Raw genomic sequence first — 20,118 nt, forward strand, 5'->3', positions numbered from 1 at the left:
AAAGCTCTGCCTACGTGCAAGATGTACGAACTATCATTGCAGTTGCAAGAAGGCTGGTCTGAAGAATCAGGCCATTTGCAAACGCAAAATGGCTTTTTCTGATGTATTAAATGGAAGGTATTCGAAAGGGGTGTTTGGGTGTACCTTCCAAATACCGAATTGTAGTGGTACATAGAAATGTTTTTTCACCATAATTTGGCCCAAAACAATCATACTTCATCACCATCCCAGTGATTGTGGTAACCAATCCTCAAATGATAAGGTGTCCCGTAAAAACCTCTTCCCCTTTAAGAATGTTTCAAAACAATCATTGTATGTAGAGGCATTGGTCCTATGTAAGACTGCCTATTCAAATAAAATAACAATGAAACAAATGTCTGTTTTTTAAATGATCCAGTTTTCCTTTAATAAATAATATTAAGGACTACTTCTCCTGTTCCACAGTTTCAAGGTTGTACTTTCTGGCACAACTTAGTATGATCCTCACACTCTTTCATGATGTACTGATATTTTGTCATTCTGATTCTACTGAAAAGCTGGGGATATAGCTCGGTGGTAGAGCATTTGACTGCAGATCAAGAGGTCCCTGGTTCAAATCCAGGTGTCCCCTCACTCTATTTTGATTCTGTTGTTTGTAATTGGGACTTTTCATCAATTCCATTTGGATAATTTTTGACAGAGTCAGTGTTCCCTTGGATATTGCACTTTAATAGCATTTCAGTGTTTCCTGCTCAAAACCTGTGAGTAAATGCAGTTTTTAACACTCGGCTTGGTATTCCCTTTGGGAAATTTCTGAAACATCATTGATTAATTTTGGAATTCGGCTCTTCCTTTCACAGCACTAAACAAAGGGAATGGACTATGAAACCAATTGACAACTTTGTTATACTGTTTGGTGCTTTCTTGTATTGCACTGAAGAAATTGCGTATAAAACTTGGCAGCGAAGCAGTCAATCTATTTCTCATTTCACCTGTGTCTTCAGTCTTACATATATTCCACCTCTTCTCTGTGCATGCAAAGTATGTGTTTGTTTGAAGCACTTCATTTTTGTGCAACGTAGGAACTATTTAATTTCTCCTTAAAAGCTCTGCCTACTTGCAAGATGTAAGAACTATCATTGCAGTTGCAAGAAGGCTGGTCCGAAGAATCAGGCCATTTGCAAATGCAAAATGGCTTTTTCTGATGTATTAAATGGAAGTTATTCGAAAGGGGTGTTTGGGTGTACCTTCCAAATACCGAATTGTAGTGGTACGTAGAAATGTTTTTCCACCATAATTTGGCCCAAAACAATCATACTTCATCACCATCTCAGTGATTGTGGTAACCAATCCTCAAATGATAAGGTGTCCCGTAAAAACCTCTTCCCCTTTAAGAATGTTTCAAAACAATCATTGTATGTAGAGGCATTGGTCCTATGTACGACTGCCTATTCAAATAAAATAACAATGAAACAAATATCTGTTTTTTAAATGATCCAGTTTTCCTTTAATAAATAATATTAAGGACTACTTCTCCTGTTCCACAGTTTCAAGGTTGTACTTTCTGGCACAACTTAGTATGATCATCACACTCTTTCATGATGTACTGATATTTTGTCATTCTGATTTTACTGAAAAGCTGGGGATATAGCGCAGTGGTGGAGCATTTGACTGCAGATCAAGAAGTCCCTGGTTCAAATCCGGGTGTCCCCTCACCCTATTTTGATTCTGTTGTTTGTAATTGGGACTTTTCATCAATTCCATTTGGATCATCTGTGACAGAGTCAGTGTTCCCTTGGATATTGCACTTTAATAACATTTCAGTGTTTCCTGCTCAAAACCTGTGAGTAAATGCAGTTTTTAACAACCGGCTTGGTATTCCCTTTGGGAAATTTCGGAAACATCATTGATCAATTTTGGAATTCGGCTCTTCCTTTCACAGCACGAAACAAAGGGAATGGACTATGAAACCAATTGACAACTTTGTTATACTGTTTGGTGCTTTCTTGTATTGCACTGAAGAAATGGCGTATAAAACTTGGCAGCGAAGCAGTCAATCTATTTCTCATTTCACCTGTGTCTTCAGTATTACATATATTCCACCTCTTCTCTGTGCATGCAAAGTATGTGTTTGTTTGAAGCACTTCATTTTTGTGCAACGTAGGAACTATTTAATTTCGCCTGAAAAGCTCTGCCTACGTGCAAGATGTACGAACTATCATTGCAGTTGCAAGAAGGCTGGTCTGAAGAATCAGGCCATTTGCAAACGCAAAATGGCTTTTTCTGATGTATTAAATGGAAGGTATTCGAAAGGGGTGTTTGGGTGTACCTTCCAAATACCGAATTGTAGTGGTACATAGAAATGTTTTTTCACCATAATTTGGCCCAAAACAATCATACTTCATCACCATCCCAGTGATTGTGGTAACCAATCCTCAAATGATAAGGTGTCCCGTAAAAACCTCTTCCCCTTTAAGAATGTTTCAAAACAATCATTGTATGTAGAGGCATTGGTTCTATGTACCACTGCATATTCAAATAAAATAACAATGAAACAAATATCTGTTTTTTTAAATGATCCAGTTTTCCTTTAATAAATAATATTAAGGACTACTTCTCCTGTTCCACAGTTTCAAGGTTGTACTTTCTGGCACAACTTAGTATGATCCTCACACTCTTTCATGATGTACTGATATTTTGTCATTCTGATTCTACTGAAAAGCTGGGGATATAGCTCAGTGGTAGAGCATTTGACTGCAGATCAAGAAGTCCCTGGTTCAAATCCGGTTGTCCCCTCACCCTATTTTGATTCTGTTGTTTGTAATTGGGACTTTTCATCAATTCCATTTGGATCATCTTTGACAGAGTCAGTGTTCCCTTGGATATTGCACTTTAATAACATTTCAGTGTTTCCTGCTCAAAACCTGTGAGTAAATGCAGTTTTTAACACTCAGCTTGGTATTCCCTTCGGGAAATTTCTGAAACATCATTGATCAATTTTGGAATTCGGCTCTTCCTTTCACAGCACTAAACAAAGGGAATGGACTATGAAACCAATTGACAACTTCGTTATACTGTTTGGTGCTTTCTTGTATTGCACTGAAGAAATGGCGTATAAAACTTGGCGGCGAAGCAGTCAATCTATTTCTCATTTGACCTCTGTCTTCAGTCTTACATATATTCCACCTCTTCTCTGTGCATGCAAAGTATATGTTTGTTTGAAGCACTTCATTTTTGTGCAACGTAGGAACCATTTAATGTCTCCTTAAAAGCTCTGCCTACTTGCAAGATGTACGAACTATCATTGCAGTTGCAAGAAGGCTGGTCTGAAGAATCAGGCCATTTGCAAACGCAAAATAGCTTTTTCTGATGTATTAAATGGAAGGTATTAGAAAAGGGGTGTTTGGGTGTACCTTCCAAATACCGAATTGTAGTGGTACGTACAAATGTTTTTCCACCATAATTTGGCCTAAAACAATCATACTTCATCACCATCTCAGTGATTGTGGGAACCAATCCTCAAATGATAAGGTGTCCCGTAAAAACCTCTTCCCCTTTAAGAATGTTTCAAAACAATCATTGTATGTAGAGGCATTGGTCCTATGTAAGACTGCCTATTCAAATAAAATAACAATGAAACAAATGTCTGTTTTTTAAATGATCCAGTTTTCCTTTAATAAATAATATTAAGGACTACTTCTCCTGTTCCACAGTTTCAAGGTTGTACTTTCTGGCACAACTTAGTATGATCCTCACACTCTTTCATGATGTACTGATATTTTGTCATTCTGATTCTACTGAAAAGCTGGGGATATAGCTCGGTGGTAGAGCATTTGACTGCAGATCAAGAGGTCCCTGGTTCAAATCCAGGTGTCCCCTCACTCTATTTTGATTCTGTTGTTTGTAATTGGGACTTTTCATCAATTCCATGTGGATAATTTTTGACAGAGTCAGTGTTCCCTTGGATATTGCACTTTAATAGCATTTCAGTGTTTCCTGCTCAAAACCTGTGAGTAAATGCAGTTTTTAACACTCGGCTTGGTATTCCCTTTGGGAAATTTCTGAAACATCATTGATTAATTTTGGAATTCGGCTCTTCCTTTCACAGCACTAAACAAAGGGAATGGACTATGAAACCAATTGACAACTTTGTTATACTGTTTGGTGCTTTCTTGTATTGCACTGAAGAAATTGCGTATAAAACTTGGCAGCGAAGCAGTCAATCTATTTCTCATTTCACCTGTGTCTTCAGTCTTACATATATTCCACCTCTTCTCTGTGCATGCAAAGTATGTGTTTGTTTGAAGCACTTCATTTTTGTGCAACGTAGGAACTATTTAATTTCTCCTTAAAAGCTCTGCCTACTTGCAAGATGTAAGAACTATCATTGCAGTTGCAAGAAGGCTGGTCTGAAGAATCAGGCCATTTGCAAATGCAAAATGGCTTTTTCTGATGTATTAAATGGAAGTTATTCGAAAGGGGTGTTTGGGTGTACCTGCCAAATACCGAATTGTAGTGGTACGTAGAAATGTTTTTCCACCATAATTTGGCCCAAAACAATCATACTTCATCACCATCTCAGTGATTGTGGTAACCAATCCTCAAATGATAAGGTGTCCCGTAAAAACCTCTTCCCCTTTAAGAATGTTTCAAAACAATCATTGTATGTAGAGGCATTGGTCCTATGTACGACTGCCTATTCAAATAAAATAACAATGAAACAAATATCTGTTTTTTAAATGATCCAGTTTTCCTTTAATAAATAATATTAAGGACTACTTCTCCTGTTCCACAGTTTCAAGGTTGTACTTTCTGGCACAACTTAGTATGATCATCACACTCTTTCATGATGTACTGATATTTTGTCATTCTGATTTTACTGAAAAGCTGGGGATATAGCGCAGTGGTGGAGCATTTGACTGCAGATCAAGAAGTCCCTGGTTCAAATCCGGGTGTCCCCTCACCCTATTTTGATTCTGTTGTTTGTAATTGGGACTTTTCATCAATTCCATTTGGATCATCTTTGACAGAGTCAGTGTTCCCTTGGATATTGCACTTTAATAACATTTCAGTGTTTCCTGCTCAAAACCTGTGAGTAAATACAGTTTTTAACAACCGGCTTGGTATTCCCTTTGGGAAATTTCGGAAACATCATTGATCAATTTTGGAATTCGGCTCTTCCTTTCACAGCACGAAACAAAGGGAATGGACTATGAAACCAATTGACAACTTTGTTATACTGTTTGGTGCTTTCTTGTATTGCACTGAAGAAATGGCGTATAAAACTTGGCAGCGAAGCAGTCAATCTATTTCTCATTTCACCTGTGTCTTCAGTATTACATATATTCCACCTCTTCTCTGTGCATGCAAAGTATGTGTTTGTTTGAAGCACTTCATTTTTGTGCAACGTAGGAACTATTTAATTTCGCCTGAAAAGCTCTGCCTACGTGCAAGATGTACGAACTATCATTGCAGTTGCAAGAAGGCTGGTCTGAAGAATCAGGCCATTTGCAAACGCAAAATGGCTTTTTCTGATGTATTAAATGGAAGGTATTCGAAAGGGGTGTTTGGGTGTACCTTCCAAATACCGAATTGTAGTGGTACATAGAAATGTTTTTTCACCATAATTTGGCCCAAAACAATCATACTTCATCACCATCCCAGTGATTGTGGTAACCAATCCTCAAATGATAAGGTGTCCCGTAAAAACCTCTTCCCCTTTAAGAATGTTTCAAAACAATCATTGTATGTAGAGGCATTGGTTCTATGTACCACTGCCTATTCAAATAAAATAACAATGAAACAAATATCTGTTTTTTTAAATGATCCAGTTTTCCTTTAATAAATAATATTAAGGACTATTTCTCCTGTTCCACAGTTTCAAGGTTGTACTTTCCGGAACAACTTAGTATGATCCACTCACTCTTTCATGATGTACTGATATTTTGTCATTCTGATTTTACTGTGAAGCTGGGGATATAGCTCAGTGCTAGAGCAATATTGACTGCAGATCAAGAGGTCCCTGTTTCAAATCCTGTTGTACCCTCACCCTATTTTGATTCTGTTGTTTGTAATTGGGACTTTTCATCAATTCCATTTGTATCATCTTTGACAGAGTCAGTGTTCCCTTGGATATTGCACTTTAATAGCATTTCAGTGTTTCCTGCTCAAAGCCTGTGAGTAAATGCAGTTTTTAACACTCGGCTTGGTATTCCCTTTGGGAAATTTCTGAAACATCATTGATCAATTTTGGAATACGGCTCTTCCTTTCACAGCACTAAACAAAGGGAATGGACTATGAAACCAATTGACAACTTTGTTATACTGTTTGGTGCCTTCTTGTATTGCACTGAAGAAATGGCGTATAAAACTTGGCAGCGAAGCAGTCAATCTATTTCTCATTTCACCTGTGTCTTCAGTCTTACACATATTCCACCTCTTCTCTGTGCATGCAAAGTATGTGTTTGTTTGAAGCACTTCATTTTTGTGCAACGTAGGAACTATTTAATTTCTCCTTAAAAGCTCTACCTACGTGCAAGATGTACAAACTATCATTGCAGTTGCAAGAAGGCTGGTCTGAAGAATCAGGCCATTTGCAAACGCAAAATGGCGTTTTCTTATGTATTAAATGGAAGGTATTCAAAAGGGGTGTTTGGGTGTACCTTCCAAATACCGAATTGTAGTGGTACGTAGAAATGTTTTTCCACCATAATTTGGCCAAAACAATCATACTTCATCACCATCTCCTTGATTGTGGTAACCAATCCTCAAATGATAAGGTGTCCCGAAAAAACCTCTTCCCCTTTATGAATGTTTCAAAACAATCACTGTATGTAGAGGCATTGGTCCTATGTACCACTGCCTATTCAAATAAAATAACAATGAAACAAATAAATATGTTTTTTAAATGATCCAGTTTTCCTTTAATAAATAATATTAAGGACTACTTCTCCTGTTCCACAGTTTCAAGGTTGTACTTTCTGGCACAACTTAGTATGATCCTCACACTCTTTCATGATGTACTGATATTTTGTCATTCTGATTCTACTGAAAAGCTGGGGATATAGCTCGGTGGTAGAGCATTTGACTGCAAATCAAGAGGTCCCTGGTTCAAATCCAGGTGTCCCCTCACTCTATTTTGATTCTGTTGTTTGTAATTGGGACTTTTCATCAATTCCATTTGGATAATTTTTGACAGAGTCAGTGTTCCCTTGGATATTGCACTTTAATAGCATTTCAGTGTTTCCTGCTCAAAGCCTGTGAGTAAATGCAGTTTTTAACACTCGGCTTGGTATTCCCTTTGGGAAATTTCTGAAACATCATTGATCAATTGTGGAATTCGGCTCTTCCTTTCACAGCACTAAACAAAGGGAATGGACTATCAAACCAATTGACAACTTTGTTATACTGTTTGGTGCTTTCTTGTATTGCACTGAAGAAATTGCGTATAAAACTTGGCAGCGAAGCAGTCAATCTATTTCTCATTTCACCTGTGTCTTCAGTCTTACATATATTCCACCTCTTCTCTGTGCATGCAAAGTATGTGTTTGTTTGAAGCACTTCATTTTTGTGCAACGTAGGAACTATTTAATTTCTTCTTAAAAGCTCTGCCTACTTGCAAGATGTAAGAACTATCATTCAAGTTGCAAGAAGGCTGGTCTGAAGAATCAGGCCATTTGCAAATGCAAAATGGCTTTTTCTGATGTATTAAATGGAAGTTATTCGAAAGGGGTGTTTGGGTGTACCTTCCAAATACCGAATTGTAGTGGTACGTAGAAATGTTTTTCCACCATAATTTGGCCCAAAACAATCATACTTCATCACCATCTCAGTGATTGTGGTAACCAATCCTCAAATGATAAGGTGTCCCGTAAAAACCTCTTCCCCTTTAAGAATGTTTCAAAACAATCATTGTATGTAGAGGCATTGGTCCTATGTACGACTGCCTATTCAAATAAAATAACAATGAAACAAATATCTGTTTTTTAAATGATCCAGTTTTCCTTTAATGAATAATATTAAGGACTACTTCTCCTGTTCCACAGTTTCAAGGTTGTACTTTCTGGCACAACTTAGTATGATCATCACACTCTTTCATGATGTACTGATATTTTGTCATTCTGATTTTACTGAAAAGCTGGGGATATAGCGCAGTGGTAGAGCATTTGACTGCAGATCAAGAAGTCCCTGGTTCAAATCCGGGTGTCCCCTCACCCTATTTTGATTCTGTTGTTTGTAATTGGGACTGTTCATCAATTCCATTTGGATCATCTTTGACAGAGTCAGTGTTCCTTTGGATATTGCACTTTAATAACATTTCAGTGTTTCCTGCTCAAAACCTGTGAGTAAATGCAGTTTTTAACAACCGGCTTGGTATTCCCTTTGGGAAATTTCTGAAACATCATTGATCAATTTTGGAATTCGGCTCTTCCTTTCACAGCACGAAACAAAGGGAATGGACTATGAAACCAATTGACAACTTTGTTATACTGTTTGGTGCTTTCTTGTATTGCACTGAAGAAATGGCGTATAAAACTTGGCAGCGAAGCAGTCAATCCATTTCTCATTTCACCTGTGTCTTCAGTATTACATATATTCCACCTCTTCTCTGTGCATGCAAAGTATGTGTTTGTTTGAAGCACTTCATTTTTGTGCAACGTAGGAACCATTTAATTTCTCCTTAAAAGCTCTGCCTACTTGCAAGATGTACGAACTATCATTGCAGTTGCAAGAAGGCTGGTCTGAAGAATCAGGCCATTTGCAAACGCAAAATAGCTTTTTCTGATGTATTAAATGGAAGTTATTCGAAAGGGGTGTTTGGGTGTACCTTCCAAATACCGAATTGTAGTGGTACGTAGAAATGTTTTTCCACCATAATTTGGCCCAAAACAATCATACTTCATCACCATCTCAGTGATTGTGGTAACCAATCCTCAAATGATAAGGTGTCCCGTAAAAACCTCTTCCCCTTTAAGAATGTTTCAAAACAATCATTGTATGTAGAGGCATTGGTCCTATGTACGACTGCCTATTCAAATAAAATAACAATGAAACAAATATCTGTTTTTTAAATGATCCAGTTTTCCTTTAATAAATAATATTAAGGACTACTTCTCCTGTTCCACAGTTTCAAGGTTGTACTTTCTGGCACAACTTAGTATGATCATCACACTCTTTCATGATGTACTGATATTTTGTCATTCTGATTTTACTGAAAAGCTGGGGATATAGCGCAGTGGTGGAGCATTTGACTGCAGATCAAGAAGTCCCTGGTTCAAATCCGGGTGTCCCCTCACCCTATTTTGATTCTGTTGTTTGTAATTGGGACTTTTCATCAATTCCATTTGGATCATCTTTGACAGAGTCAGTGTTCCCTTGGATATTGCACTTTAATAACATTTCAGTGTTTCCTGCTCAAAACCTGTGAGTAAATGCAGTTTTTAACAACCGGCTTGGTATTCCCTTTGGGAAATTTCGGAAACATCATTGATCAATTTTGGAATTCGGCTCTTCCTTTCACAGCACGAAACAAAGGGAATGGACTATGAAACCAATTGACAACTTTGTTATACTGTTTGGTGCTTTCTTGTATTGCACTGAAGAAATGGCGTATAAAACTTGGCAGCGAAGCAGTCAATCTATTTCTCATTTCACCTGTGTCTTCAGTATTACATATATTCCACCTCTTCTCTGTGCATGCAAAGTATGTGTTTGTTTGAAGCACTTCATTTTTGTGCAACGTAGGAACTATTTAATTTCGCCTGAAAAGCTTTGCCTACGTGCAAGATGTACGAACTATCATTGCAGTTGCAAGAAGGCTGGTCTGAAGAATCAGGCCATTTGCAAACGCAAAATGGCTTTTTCTGATGTATTAAATGGAAGGTATTCGAAAGGGGTGTTTGGGTGTACCTTCCAAATACCGAATTGTAGTGGTACATAGAAATGTTTTTTCACCATAATTTGGCCCAAAACAATCATACTTCATCACCATCCCAGTGATTGTGGTAACCAATCCTCAAATGATAAGGTGTCCCGTAAAAACCTCTTCCCCTTTAAGAATGTTTCAAAACAATCATTGTATGTAGAGGCATTGGTTCTATGTACCACTGCCTATTCAAATAAAATACCAATGAAACAAATATCTGTTTTTTTAAATGATCCAGTTTTCCTTTAATAAATAATATTAAGGACTACTTCTCCTGTTCCACAGTTTCAAGGTTGTACTTTCTGGCACAACTTAGTATGATCCTCACACTCTTTCATGATGTACTGATATTTTGTCATTCTGATTCTACTGAAAAGCTGGGGATATAGCTCAGTGGTAGAGCATTTGACTGCAGATCAAGAAGTCCCTGGTTCAAATCCGGTTGTCCCCTCACCCTATTTTGATTCTGTTGTTTGTAATTGGGACTTTTCATCAATTCCATTTGGATCATCTTTGACAGAGTCAGTGTTCCCTTGGATATTGCACTTTAATAACATTTCAGTGTTTCCTGCTCAAAACCTGTGAGTAAATGCAGTTTTTAACACTCAGCTTGGTATTCCCTTCGGGAAATTTCTGAAACATCATTGATCAATTTTGGAATTCGGCTCTTCCTTTCACAGCACTAAACAAAGGGAATGGACTATGAAACCAATTGACAACTTCGTTATACTGTTTGGTGCTTTCTTGTATTGCACTGAAGAAATGGCGTATAAAACTTGGCGGCGAAGCAGTCAATCTATTTCTCATTTGACCTCTGTCTTCAGTCTTACATATATTCCACCTCTTCTCTGTGCATGCAAAGTATATGTTTGTTTGAAGCACTTCATTTTTGTGCAACGTAGGAACCATTTAATGTCTCCTTAAAAGCTCTGCCTACTTGCAAGATGTACGAACTATCATTGCAGTTGCAAGAAGGCTGGTCTGAAGAATCAGGCCATTTGCAAACGCAAAATAGCTTTTTCTGATGTATTAAATGGAAGGTATTAGAAAAGGGGTGTTTGGGTGTACCTTCCAAATACCGAATTGTAGTGGTACGTACAAATGTTTTTCCACCATAATTTGGCCTAAAACAATCATACTTCATCACCATCTCAGTGATTGTGGGAACCAATCCTCAAATGATAAGGTGTCCCGTAAAAACCTCTTCCCCTTTAAGAATGTTTCAAAACAATCATTGTATGTAGAGGCATTGGTCCTATGTAAGACTGCCTATTCAAATAAAATAACAATGAAACAAATGTCTGTTTTTTAAATGATCCAGTTTTCCTTTAATAAATAATATTAAGGACTACTTCTCCTGTTCCACAGTTTCAAGGTTGTACTTTCTGGCACAACTTAGTATGATCATCACACTCTTTCATGATGTACTGATATTTTGTCATTCTGATTTTACTGAAAAGCTGGGGATATAGCGCAGTGGTGGAGCATTTGACTGCAGATCAAGAAGTCCCTGGTTCAAATCCGGGTGTCCCCTCACCCTATTTTGATTCTGTTGTTTGTAATTGGGACTTTTCATCAATTCCATTTGGATCATCTTTGACAGAGTCAGTGTTCCCTTGGATATTGCACTTTAATAACATTTCAGTGTTTCCTGCTCAAAACCTGTGAGTAAATGCAGTTTTTAACAACCGGCTTGGTATTCCCTTTGGGAAATTTCGGAAACATCATTGATCAATTTTGGAATTCGGCTCTTCCTTTCACAGCACGAAACAAAGGGAATGGACTATGAAACCAATTGACAACTTTGTTATACTGTTTGGTGCTTTCTTGTATTGCACTGAAGAAATGGCGTATAAAACTTGGCAGCGAAGCAGTCAATCTATTTCTCATTTCACCTGTGTCTTCAGTATTACATATATTCCACCTCTTCTCTGTGCATGCAAAGTATGTGTTTGTTTGAAGCACTTCATTTTTGTGCAACGTAGGAACTATTTAATTTCGCCTGAAAAGCTCTGCCTACGTGCAAGATGTACGAACTATCATTGCAGTTGCAAGAAGGCTGGTCTGAAGAATCAGGCCATTTGCAAACGCAAAATGGCTTTTTCTGATGTATTAAATGGAAGGTATTCGAAAGGGGTGTTTGGGTGTACCTTCCAAATACCGAATTGTAGTGGTACATAGAAATGTTTTTTCACCATAATTTGGCCCAAAACAATCATACTTCATCACCATCCCAGTGATTGTGGTAACCAATCCTCAAATGATAAGGTGTCCCGTAAAAACCTCTTCCCCTTTAAGAATGTTTCAAAACAATCATTGTATGTAGAGGCATTGGTTCTATGTACCACTGCCTATTCAAATAAAATAACAATGAAACAAATATCTGTTTTTTTAAATGATCCAGTTTTCCTTTAATAAATAATATTAAGGACTATTTCTCCTGTTCCACAGTTTCAAGGTTGTACTTTCCGGAACAACTTAGTATGATCCACTCACTCTTTCATGATGTACTGATATTTTGTCATTCTGATTTTACTGTGAAGCTGGGGATATAGCTCAGTGGTAGAGCAATATTGACTGCAGATCAAGAGGTCCCTGTTTCAAATCCTGTTGTACCCTCACCCTATTTTGATTCTGTTGTTTGTAATTGGGACTTTTCATCAATTCCATTTGTATCATCTTTGACAGAGTCAGTGTTCCCTTGGATATTGCACTTTAATAGCATTTCAGTGTTTCCTGCTCAAAGCCTGTGAGTAAATGCAGTTTTTAACACTCGGCTTGGTATTCCCTTTGGGAAATTTCTGAAACATCATTGATCAATTTTGGAATACGGCTCTTCCTTTCACAGCACTAAACAAAGGGAATGGACTATGAAACCAATTGACAACTTTGTTATACTGTTTGGTGCCTTCTTGTATTGCACTGAAGAAATGGCGTATAAAACTTGGCAGCGAAGCAGTCAATCTACTTCTCATTTCACCTGTGTCTTCAGTCTTACACATATTCCACCTCTTCTCTGTGCATGCAAAGTATGTGTTTGTTTGAAGCACTTCATTTTTGTGCAACGTAGGAACTATTTAATTTCTCCTTAAAAGCTCTACCTACGTGCAAGATGTACAAACTATCATTGCAGTTGCAAGAAGGCTGGTCTGAAGAATCAGGCCATTTGCAAACGCAAAATGGCGTTTTCTTATGTATTAAATGGAAGGTATTCAAAAGGGGTGTTTGGGTGTACCTTCCAAATACCGAATTGTAGTGGTACGTAGAAATGTTTTTCCACCATAATTTGGCCAAAACAATCATACTTCATCACCATCTCCTTGATTGTGGTAACCAATCCTCAAATGATAAGGTGTCCCGAAAAAACCTCTTCCCCTTTATGAATGTTTCAAAACAATCACTGTATGTAGAGGCATTGGTCCTATGTACCACTGCCTATTCAAATAAAATAACAATGAAACAAATAAATATGTTTTTTAAATGATCCAGTTTTCCTTTAATAAATAATATTAAGTACTACTTCTCCTGTTCCACAGTTTCAAGGTTGTACTTTCTGGCACAACTTAGTATGATCCTCACACTCTTTCATGATGTACTGATATTTTGTCATTCTGATTCTACTGAAAAGCTGGGGATATAGCTCGGTGGTAGAGCATTTGACTGCAGATCAAGAGGTCCCTGGTTCAAATCCAGGTGTCCCCTCACTCTATTTTGATTCTGTTGTTTGTAATTGGGACTTTTCATCAATTCCATTTGGATAATTTTTGACAGAGTCAGTGTTCCCTTGGATATTGCACTTTAATAGCATTTCAGTGTTTCCTGCTCAAAGCCTGTGAGTAAATGCAGTTTTTAACACTCGGCTTGGTATTCCCTTTGGGAAATTTCTGAAACATCATTGATCAATTGTGGAATTCGGCTCTTCCTTTCACAGCACTAAACAAAGGGAATGGACTATGAAACCAATTGACAACTTTGTTATACTGTTTGGTGCTTTCTTGTATTGCACTGAAGAAATTGCGTATAAAACTTGGCAGCGAAGCAGTCAATCTATTTCTCATTTCACCTGTGTCTTCAGTCTTACATATATTCCACCTCTTCTCTGTGCATGCAAAGTATGTGTTTGTTTGAAGCACTTCATTTTTGTGCAACGTAGGAACTATTTAATTTCTTCTTAAAAGCTCTGCCTACTTGCAAGATGTAAGAACTATCATTCAAGTTGCAAGAAGGCTGGTCTGAAGAATCAGGCCATTTGCAAATGCAAAATGGCTTTTTCTGATGTATTAAATGGAAGTTATTCGAAAGGGGTGTTTGGGTGTACCTTCCAAATACCGAATTGTAGTGGTACGTAGAAATGTTTTTCCACCATAATTTGGCCCAAAACAATCATACTTCATCACCATCTCAGTGATTGTGGTAACCAATCCTCAAATGATAAGGTGTCCCGTAAAAACCTCTTCCCCTTTAAGAATGTTTCAAAACAATCATTGTATGTAGAGGCATTGGTCCTATGTACGACTGCCTATTCAAATAAAATAACAATGAAACAAATATCTGTTTTTTAAATGATCCAGTTTTCCTTTAATGAATAATATTACGGACTACTTCTCCTGTTCCACAGTTTCAAGGTTGTACTTTCTGGCACAACTTAGTATGATCATCACACTCTTTCATGATGTACTGATATTTTGTCATTCTGATTTTACTGAAAAGCTGGGGATATAGCGCAGTGGTAGAGCATTTGACTGCAGATCAAGAAGTCCCTGGTTCAAATCCGGGTGTCCCCTCACCCTATTTTGATTCTGTTGTTTGTAATTGGGACTGTTCATCAATTCCATTTGGATCATCTTTGACAGAGTCAGTGTTCCTTTGGATATTGCACTTTAATAACATTTCAGTGTTTCCTGCTCAAAACCTGTGAGTAAATGCAGTTTTTAACAACCGGCTTGGTATTCCCTTTGGGAAATTTCTGAAACATCATTGATCAATTTTGGAATTCGGCTCTTCCTTTCACAGCACGAAACAAAGGGAATGGACTATGAAACCAATTGACAACTTTGTTATACTGTTTGGTGCTTTCTTGTATTGCACTGAAGAAATGGCGTATAAAACTTGGCAGCGAAGCAGTCAATCTATTTCTCATTTCACCTGTGTCTTCAGTATTACATATATTCCACCTCTTCTCTGTGCATGCAAAGTATGTGTTTGTTTGAAGCACTTCATTTTTGTGCAACGTAGGAACCATTTAATTTCTCCTTTAAAGCTCTGCCTACTTGCAAGATGTACGAACTATCATTGCAGTTGCAAGAAGGCTGGTCTGAAGAATCAGGCCATTTGCAAACGCAAAATGGCTTTTTCTGATGTATTAAATGGAAGGTATTCGAAAGGGGTGTTTGGGTGTACCTTTCAAATACCGAATTGTAGTGGTACGTAGAAATGTTTTTCCACCATAATTTGGCCCAAAACAATCATACTTCATCACCATCTCAGTGATTGTGGGAACCAATCCTCAAATGATAAGGTGTCCCGTAAAAACCTCTTCCCCTTTAAGAATGTTTCAAAACAATCATTGTATGTAGAGGCATTGGTCCTATGTAAGACTGCCTATTCAAATAAAATAACAATGAAACAAATTTCTGTTTTTTAAATGATCCAGTTTTCCTTTAATAAATAATATTAAGGACTACTTCTCCTGTTCCACAGTTTCAAGGTTGTACTTTCTGGCACAACTTAGTATGATCCTCACACTCTTTCATGATGTACTGATATTGTGTCATTCTGATTCTACTGAAAAGCTGGGGATATAGCTCGGTGGTAGAGCATTTGACTGCAGATCAAGAGGTCCCTGGTTCAAATCCAGGTGTCCCCTCACTCTATTTTGATTCTGTTGTTTGTAATTGGGACTTTTCATCAATTCCATTTGGATAATTTTTGACAGAGTCAGTGTTCCCTTGGATATTGCACTTTAATAACATTTCAGTGTTTCCTGCTCAAAACCTGTGAGTAAATGCAGTTTTTAACACTCAGCTTGGTATTCCCTTCGGGAAATTTCTGAAACATCATTGATCAATTTTGGAATTCGGCTCTTCCTTTCACAGCACTAAACAAAGGGAATGGACTATGAAACCAATTGACAACTTCGTTATACTGTTTGGTGCTTTCTTGTATTGCACTGAAGAAATGGCGTATAAAACTTGGCGGCGAAGCAGTCAATCTATTTCTCATTTGACCTCTGTCTTCAGTCTTACATATATTCCACCTCTTCTCTGTGCATGCAAAGTATATGTTTGTTTGAAGCACTTCATTTTTGTGCAACGTAGGAACCATTTAATGTCTCCTTAAAAGCTCTGCCTACTTGCAAGATGTACGAACTATCATTGCAGTTGCAAGAAGGCTGGTCTGAAGAATCAGGCCATTTGCAAACGCAAAATAGCTTTTTCTGATGTATTAAATGGAAGGTATTAGAAAAGGGGTGTTTGGGTGTACCTTCCAAATACCGAATTGTAGTGGTACGTACAAATGTTTTTCCACCATAATTTGGCCTAAAACAATCATACTTCATCACCATCTCAGTGATTGTGGGAACCAATCCTCAAATGATAAGGTGTCCCGTAAAAATCTCTTCCCCTTTAAGAATGTTTCAAAACAACCATTGTATGAAGAGGCATTGGTCCAATGTAAGACTGCCTATTCAAATAAAATAACAATGAAACAAATGTCTGTTTTTTAAATGATCCAGTTTTCCTTTAATAAATAATATTAAGGACTACTTCTCCTGTTCCACAGTTTCAAGGTTGTACTTTCTGGCACAACTTAGTATGATCCTCACACTCTTTCATGATGTACTGATATTGTGTCATTCTGATTCTACTGAAAAGCTGGGGATATAGCTCGGTGGTAGAGCATTTGACTGCAGATCAAGAGGTCCCTGGTTCAAATCCAGGTGTCCCCTCACTCTATTTTGATTCTGTTGTTTGTAATTGGGACTTTTCATCAATTCCATTTGGATAATTTTTGACAGAGTCAGTGTTCCCTTGGATATTGCACTTTAATAGCATTTCAGTGTTTCCTGCTCAAAACCTGTGAGTAAATGCAGTTTTTAACACTCGGCTTGGTATTCCCTTTGGGAAATTTCTGAAACATCATTGATTAATTTTGGAATTCGGCTCTTCCTTTCACAGCACTAAACAAAGGGAATGGACTATGAAACCAATTGACAACTTTGTTATACTGTTTGGTGCTTTCTTGTATTGCACTGAAGAAATTGCGTATAAAACTTGGCAGCGAAGCAGTCAATCTATTTCTCATTTCACCTGTGTCTTCAGTCTTACATATATTCCACCTCTTCTCTGTGCATGCAAAGTATGTGTTTGTTTGAAGCACTTCATTTTTGTGCAACGTAGGAACTATTTAATTTCTCCTTAAAAGCTCTGCCTACTTGCAAGATGTAAGAACTATCATTGCAGTTGCAAGAAGGCTGGTCTGAAGAATCAGGCCATTTGCAAATGCAAAATGGCTTTTTCTGATGTATTAAATGGAAGTTATTCGAAAGGGGTGTTTGGGTGTACCTTCCAAATACCGAATTGTAGTGGTACGTAGAAATGTTTTTCCACCATAATTTGGCCCAAAACAATCATACTTCATCACCATCTCAGTGATTGTGGTAACCAATCCTCAAATGATAAGGTGTCCCGTAAAAACCTCTTCCCCTTTAAGAATGTTTCAAAACAATCATTGTATGTAGAGGCATTGGTCCTATGTACGACTGCCTATTCAAATAAAATAACAATGAAACAAATATCTGTTTTTTAAATGATCCAGTTTTCCTTTAATAAATAATATTAAGGACTACTTCTCCTGTTCCACAGTTTCAAGGTTGTACTTTCTGGCACAGCTTAGTATGATCATCACACTCTTTCATGATGTACTGATATTTTGTCATTCTGATTTTACTGAAAAGCTGGGGATATAGCGCAGTGGTGGAGCATTTGACTGCAGATCAAGAAGTCCCTGGTTCAAATCCGGGTGTCCCCTCACCCTATTTTGATTCTGTTGTTTGTAATTGGGACTTTTCATCAATTCCATTTGGATCATCTTTGACAGAGTCAGTGTTCCCTTGGATATTGCACTTTAATAACATTTCAGTGTTTCCTGCTCAAAACCTGTGAGTAAATGCAGTTTTTAACAACCGGCTTGGTATTCCCTTTGGGAAATTTCGGAAACATCATTGATCAATTTTGGAATTCGGCTCTTCCTTTCACAGCACGAAACAAAGGGAATGGACTATGAAACCAATTGACAACTTTGTTATACTGTTTGGTGCTTTCTTGTATTGCACTGAAGAAATGGCGTATAAAACTTGGCAGCGAAGCAGTCAATCTATTTCTCATTTCACCTGTGTCTTCAGTATTACATATATTCCACCTCTTCTCTGTGCATGCAAAGTATGTGTTTGTTTGAAGCACTTCATTTTTGTGCAACGTAGGAACTATTTAATTTCGCCTGAAAAGCTCTGCCTACGTGCAAGATGTACGAACTATCATTGCAGTTGCAAGAAGGCTGGTCTGAAGAATCAGGCCATTTGCAAACGCAAAATGGCTTTTTCTGATGTATTAAATGGAAGGTATTCGAAAGGGGTGTTTGGGTGTACCTTCCAAATACCGAATTGTAGTGGTACATAGAAATGTTTTTTCACCATAATTTGGCCCAAAACAATCATACTTCATCACCATCCCAGTGATTGTGGTAACCAATCCTCAAATGATAAGGTGTCCCGTAAAAACCTCTTCCCCTTTAAGAATGTTTCAAAACAATCATTGTATGTAAAGGCATTGGTTCTATGTACCACTGCCTATTCAAATAAAATAACAATGAAACAAATATCTGTTTTTTTAAATGATCCAGTTTTCCTTTAATAAATAATATTAAGGACTACTTCTCCTGTTCCACAGTTTCAAGGTTGTACTTTCTGGCACAACTTAGTATGATCCTCACACTCTTTCATGATGTACTGATATTTTGTCATTCTGATTCTACTGAAAAGCTGGGGATATAGCTCAGTGGTAGAGCATTTGACTGCAGATCAAGAAGTCCCTGGTTCAAATCCGGTTGTCCCCTCACCCTATTTTGATTCTGTTGTTTGTAATTGGGACTTTTCATCAATTCCATTTGGATCATCTTTGACAGAGTCAGTGTTCCCTTGGATATTGCACTTTAATAACATTTCAGTGTTTCCTGCTCAAAACCTGTGAGTAAATGCAGTTTTTAACACTCAGCTTGGTATTCCCTTCGGGAAATTTCTGAAACATCATTGATCAATTTTGGAATTCGGCTCTTCCTTTCACAGCACTAAACAAAGGGAATGGACTATGAAACCAATTGACAACTTCGTTATACTGTTTGGTGCTTTCTTGTATTGCACTGAAGAAATGGCGTATAAAACTTGGCGGCGAAGCAGTCAATCTATTTCTCATTTGACCTCTGTCTTCAGTCTTACATATATTCCACCTCTTCTCTGTGCATGCAAAGTATATGTTTGTTTGAAGCACTTCATTTTTGTGCAACGTAGGAACCATTTAATGTCTCCTTAAAAGCTCTGCCTACTTGCAAGATGTACGAACTATCATTGCAGTTGCAAGAAGGCTGGTCTGAAGAATCAGGCCATTTGCAAACGCAAAATAGCTTTTTCTGATGTATTAAATGGAAGGTATTAGAAAAGGGGTGTTTGGGTGTACCTTCCAAATACCGAATTGTAGTGGTACGTACAAATGTTTTTCCACCATAATTTGGCCTAAAACAATCATACTTCATCACCATCTCAGTGATTGTGGGAACCAATCCTCAAATGATAAGGTGTCCCGTAAAAACCTCTTCCCCTTTAAGAATGTTTCAAAACAATCATTGTATGTAGAGGCATTGGTCCTATGTAAGACTGCCTATTCAAATAAAATAACAATGAAACAAATGTCTGTTTTTTAAATGATCCAGTTTTCCTTTAATAAATAATATTAAGGACTACTTCTCCTGTTCCACAGTTTCAAGGTTGTACTTTCTGGCACAACTTAGTATGATCCTCACACTCTTTCATGATGTACTGATATTTTGTCATTCTGATTCTACTGAAAAGCTGGGGATATAGCTCGGTGGTAGAGCATTTGACTGCAGATCAAGAGGTCCCTGGTTCAAATCCAGGTGTTCCCTCACTCTATTTTGATTCT

The 20,118-nt window shown here is 37.6% G+C and overlaps 6 non-coding genes across 6 annotated transcripts; all 6 read left to right on the forward strand.

The window, feature by feature from the left end:
* The first annotated feature begins 538 nt into the window (after positions 1-538).
* On the forward strand, positions 539-610 carry TRNAC-GCA (transfer RNA cysteine (anticodon GCA)). The gene has a single exon. It is a non-coding gene; the product is annotated as a tRNA-Cys (tRNA).
* A 3,176-nt stretch (positions 611-3,786) lies between these two features.
* Positions 3,787-3,858, forward strand: TRNAC-GCA (transfer RNA cysteine (anticodon GCA)). The gene has a single exon. It is a non-coding gene; the product is annotated as a tRNA-Cys (tRNA).
* Positions 3,859-7,036: 3,178 nt separating this feature from the next.
* Positions 7,037-7,108, forward strand: TRNAC-GCA (transfer RNA cysteine (anticodon GCA)). Its single transcript has one exon. It is a non-coding gene; the product is annotated as a tRNA-Cys (tRNA).
* A 6,426-nt stretch (positions 7,109-13,534) lies between these two features.
* Positions 13,535-13,606, forward strand: TRNAC-GCA (transfer RNA cysteine (anticodon GCA)). Its single transcript has one exon. It is a non-coding gene; the product is annotated as a tRNA-Cys (tRNA).
* A 2,092-nt stretch (positions 13,607-15,698) lies between these two features.
* Positions 15,699-15,770, forward strand: TRNAC-GCA (transfer RNA cysteine (anticodon GCA)). Its single transcript has one exon. It is a non-coding gene; the product is annotated as a tRNA-Cys (tRNA).
* Positions 15,771-16,781: 1,011 nt separating this feature from the next.
* On the forward strand, positions 16,782-16,853 carry TRNAC-GCA (transfer RNA cysteine (anticodon GCA)). Its single transcript has one exon. It is a non-coding gene; the product is annotated as a tRNA-Cys (tRNA).
* The last annotated feature ends 3,265 nt before the right edge of the window (positions 16,854-20,118 follow it).

This window comes from Lissotriton helveticus, chromosome 1_2 (genome assembly GCF_964261635.1).
Source record: "Lissotriton helveticus chromosome 1_2, aLisHel1.1, whole genome shotgun sequence".
NCBI lineage: Eukaryota > Metazoa > Chordata > Amphibia > Caudata > Salamandridae > Lissotriton > Lissotriton helveticus.